We start from the raw sequence: 4,879 nt of genomic DNA, 5'->3' as shown, positions 1-4,879 counted from the left end.
ATGCAGGGGCTATCCACATAGTGGGGATGCAGGGGCTATCCAAATAGTGGGTATGCAGGGGCTATCCACATAGTAGATATGCAGGGAGCTGCATGGGCTAAGGGAGCTTCCTTGGCTAAGCCAGACAAGTACCCACAGGAGGTTTCCTTGAGTACTTTGTCCCCTCTTCTACCATCTGTAAACAAGTTTTTAATAACATAAATCGTACCAATTTACTCACAAAACCAAAAAAAATAAGACTTTCCAACATGTATTTCAAAGGAAAACTTATTTAAAATTATATTTGTCAAAACGTCAATGCAATCCTATGGTCTCTGCTGGGAAACACTGTTGGCTCTCAACAACTCCAGCAAAGAACAACTGCACTATGACCTCAAGTGGCTGCTGGGCTACCAGGATGGTTTGGAAGAATGCAGGTCTCTTCCCAAACTATCTTCATACTCTGGATGGGTGTGAGATCACATCCAAACAATACCTCACTCCACATGCAAGAGAATTTCCTTCCTCTGATAATTCTCCATCCTCTGGATCTGCTTCAGGCATGTCCCAATACTCACTACGTAAGTCTCCTCTCAGAAGTATCCCAGAAACCGCCTTAACCTCAACTCCAAATGGAACCCAGAGCACACATGAGGCCTCTTTCAAAGAACCTATTGTGCTTCAGTGCCCTCTGACAATCAAAGCAGAAGTTTGCATTGAATGTTTGAATTGGCATCCAGAATGAGAGGAGCACAGGGCCTGAGGCAGTGGCAGGAGGAGCAAGAGAGGAAGGTGTGAGCCCTCTCAGAGATAACATTGGAACAGCTAAAGAGGTTTGACAATGTGAAGGAGCAGAAACTGCATAAGGAGTTCTAGGAATTATGGAAGTGATGGAGAAGAGTACCAGAGAAGGCCTTGGCCATCAAGAGAAGCAGAAAGCTGAGCCATTTCACCCCAGAGCCAAGAATCTCAACCTAAAGCTTGGATAGTGTGATGGATTGTATATTCTTGGACCTGGGAGTAGCACCATTTGGAGGTGTGGCCTTGTCGGAATAGGTGTGACCTGGTTGGAGTAGATGTGTCACTGTGAGTGTGGGCTTAAAACCCTCACCCTAGTTGTCTGGAAGTCTGTCTTCCACTAGCAGCCTTTGGATGAAGATGTAGAACTCTCAGCTCTGCCTGGGCCATGCCTGCCTAGATGCTTCCATGCTCTCACCTTTGATGATAATGGACTGAACTTCTGAATGTGTAAGCCAGCTTCAATTAAATGTTGATTTTTAAAAGACTTGTCTTGGCCGTGGTGTCTGTTCACAGCAGTAAAACCCTAACTAGGACAGAGAGGCAGAGCAGCAGCAGCAACAGCAGCACCACGACCACCACCATGTGAAGCAAGCAGAGAAGGAGCAGCTTAGGAAGGAGGAAGGCCAGGTCCATCTGTGCAGCCTCTACCCCCTGCAAGAGGAGGTCCTGCAACTCAACCAGCAGGTGGATACCTCCAGTCAGCACAAAGAGCTGCTGAATGTGGACCTGGTTGCCTTCCAGATCCTGGGCAACTACCTGTATGGCCTCATCTCCAGAATCATTCGAAACACCTTGGAGAGTGGCTATCTCACAGCAGAGAACCAAGCTAAGGCTGAGCTGGCCCTGCACAAAATGCAGGACCTCCTCTTGAATTTGGAGCCAGAGATCAACATAGACCCTGAAGTGAAGAAAAAGAAGGAGACCCTCTTTCAAGCAGCAGGAGTCAGAGGTGCATTGGAGGCCAGGGGCTCCTGCCCAGAGCTCTGTACCCAGCCCAAGTCAGCAGGGACACAGAATAAAGACCTGCAGGGGAAGATACAGGATACTAAGATGCAGTGATGCCAGCAACTTCAGGATGCTTCTGCCAAATGTGTGTTTTCCTTTGAAGACCTGGCCAGCAGCAAGGACAGTCAGTCCAAATTGATAAAACTGGACTTGCAGAAGGCAGCCACCATCCCACTGTGCCAGATATCCAGCATCGCAAGTTCAAAGCTGAAGGAGGTCTTTGAGGAGATCCATAGCCTGCTCTCTGGAAAGCCTGCCTGGTGGGCATTCGATGCCTGTCACTCTTAACCCTGAAGAGCTGGACTTTGTCCAGTACAAACTGGCAGAGATATTTGTGAAACAAGGGGAGGAAGAAGTGGCCTCTCACCATAAAGCAGGATTTACCATTGCAGTGGTGGCATCTGGTATCTGGATGCTTCACCCCAAAGTGGGAGACCTCATTCTTGCTCATCTCCACAAGTGTCCATACTCTGTTCCTTTCTACCCACCTTTCAAGGANGGGATGACTTTGGAGGATTCTCAAGGGATGCTTGGCTACCAAGTGATGGATTCCAAGGTTGAACAAGAGTACAACTTTCTTTTTTAAAAAAGACTTATTTATTATTATATCCAAGTACATTGCAGCTGTCTTCAAATGCACCAGAAAAGGGCATCAGATATCACTACAGATGGTCATGAGCCACCATGTGGTTGCTGGGGTTTGAACTCAGGACCTTCAGAAGAACAGTCAGTGCTCTTAACCACTGAGCCATCTCTCCAGCCCCAGAGTACAACTTTCTAAAAGCCATGTCTGGGATGATCCGTTTCTGTGCTGCCACAATCCAGCTCAAGTGTTCCTATAGAAACCAGCAGGAGGCTAATGCTCATGGCTTAAGTGATGGCTGGCACAGATCTGAAACATGGAGCCTCTCTCAGATGTGATGTCCTCTCTCCTGTTTGACTTCTTGGAGTTGTGTGGGAATGCCCTCATGAAGCAGTATCAGGTCCAGTTCTGGAAGATGATGCTTCTCATCCAAGAGGACGACTTGCCCAGAATGGAAGCCATCACAAGCTCAGGGTTCCTTCATACCTCTCAAGCAGTTCTTGGAGAAATGTCTGCAATGCAGGGAGATTTCTGTCCCCAGAGGCTTTCTGATGTTTTTGGCTTTTCTCCTTTTGTTGGGCTTGATATCTTTCACCACACTGTGTGGCAGGAGGGGCAACAATAAAGCAACTGAGACAGAGAATTTGGAAGAATCATGTAAGATTGAGAAATTTGTTAGTGTGTGTTTATATATCTGTACCTTGTGAATGAGTCTTTTAGGGCTGGATAGATGTCTCAGTGTTAAAGAGAACTAATGAATCTTCCAGAGGTCTTGAGTTCAATTCCCAGCAACCACAGGGTGGCTCACAACCAGCAGTAATTGGATCCTATGCACTGTTCTCATGTGTATCTGAAAAAAAGCTGCAGTGTACAATTAGAAATAAAAATAAATAAATCTTTTCTTTTTAATGAGGCTTTTGTACTTCACAGCCCTTTGTAGGTCTGTTTCCGGTTTGGTAGTTCTATAGGTGTCAAAGACAGGTAGAAACCTGGCCTTTCTAATTTTCACAAGTCACAAGGAAGGGTAAGAAAATAACACTCCTGGGCATAGAGCTAGACTTAGCTTCAACATGTAATAAGGACACATGCTCCACTATGTTCATAACAGCCTTATTTAAAATATCCAGAACCTGGAATGAAGTCATATGTCCCTCAACAGAGAAACGGATACAGAATATATGGTACATTTACACAATGGAATACTACTCAGTGATTAAAAACAATGAATTTATGAAATTCATAGGCAAATGGATGAATCTGGAGTATATCATCCTGAGTGAGTTAACCCCATATCAAAATAACACACATGATATGCACTCACTGATAAGTGGATATTAGTCCAGAAGCCCAGAAGCTCTGAATACCCAAGATACAATTCACAAAGCACATGAAACTCAAAACGAAGGAACACCAATGTGTGGATACTTCTATCCATCTTAGAAGGGGGGGACAAAACATCCACGGAATGAGTTTCAGAGACAAAGCGTGAAGTAGAAGACTGAAGAAATGACCATCTAGGGACTGACTCACTAGAGGATCCACCCCATTTACATCACCAATCCCAAACACTGTTGTGGATGCCTACAAGTTCTTGTTGACAGGAACCTGATATAGCTTGAAAGGCCCCCAATGAGAGGAGTCCCTCACTCAAGTCTTAGTATGATGTGACCCCCCAGTAACTCACAGGATACCATTCTTGTTGCAATCGCATGAGGTTTATTGACAGGAACCAGCACACTGGGGCCGAACTGTATCCAATGCAGGGGTACAGGAGTTCAACCCCGAGTAGCTGGGAAAGGGGGTATTTAAAGGAAAAACCATAACCCAAGAAGGTAGGGAGTGCGTCATTTGAAAATACCACTGAAAAATCACAAGGGGGAACTAAAAGTCACAAGGGGAAACTCCCTGATTCTCAAGATTGTTCTCAAGATTTTAATCCAATTTTTGTGGTCAGCTAAGTCTTGAAAGAAGATCACTGAACCAGCTTGTGTAGTTATCTGTTCTGTGGTCAGCCAGATCTCAGAACAGGTTGCTTCAGGGCCCACCTATTTTTCTTTCTTGGCTCCAACTTGGTCTAGGGAGGTCAAACTTAAATTTTCTACCTTACAATCTTTCTTCTGAGAGGATCTGCCAGTGCTTTACAAATACAGAGGTGGATGCTCACATCCATCCATTGGACTGAGAATAGGATCCACAATGAAGGAGCTAGAGAAAGGACCCAAGGAGCTGAAGGGGTTTGCAGTCCCATAGGAGGAACAAGTATGAACTAGCCAGTATTCCCAGAGCTCCCAGGGATTAAACCACCAACCAAAGAGCACACATAGTGGGACTCTTGGCTCCAGCTGCATATGCAGCAAAGAGTGGCCTAGACACATATCAATGGGAGGAGAGGCCCTTTGTCCTATGAAAGTTGTATATCCTAGTGTGGGGAAATGCCAGGGGGAGGAAGCAGGAGTGAGTGAGTTGGGGGGGGGGGAGTAAATAGGGGGAAAGCAATTTTTTTTTGGAGGA

The 4,879-nt window shown here is 45.6% G+C and overlaps 1 pseudogene; it reads left to right on the top strand.

Moving 5' to 3' along the window:
* Positions 1–297: 297 nt before the first annotated feature.
* Positions 298–4,157, top strand: LOC110306563 (annotated as a pseudogene).
* The last annotated feature ends 722 nt before the right edge of the window (positions 4,158–4,879 follow it).

Source organism: Mus caroli, chromosome 12 (assembly GCF_900094665.2).
Source record: "Mus caroli chromosome 12, CAROLI_EIJ_v1.1, whole genome shotgun sequence".
NCBI classification, from domain to species: Eukaryota; Metazoa; Chordata; class Mammalia; order Rodentia; family Muridae; genus Mus; species Mus caroli.
The sequence above is the reverse complement of the archived record's forward strand: the minus strand, read 5'-3'. Positions and strand labels throughout refer to the sequence as shown.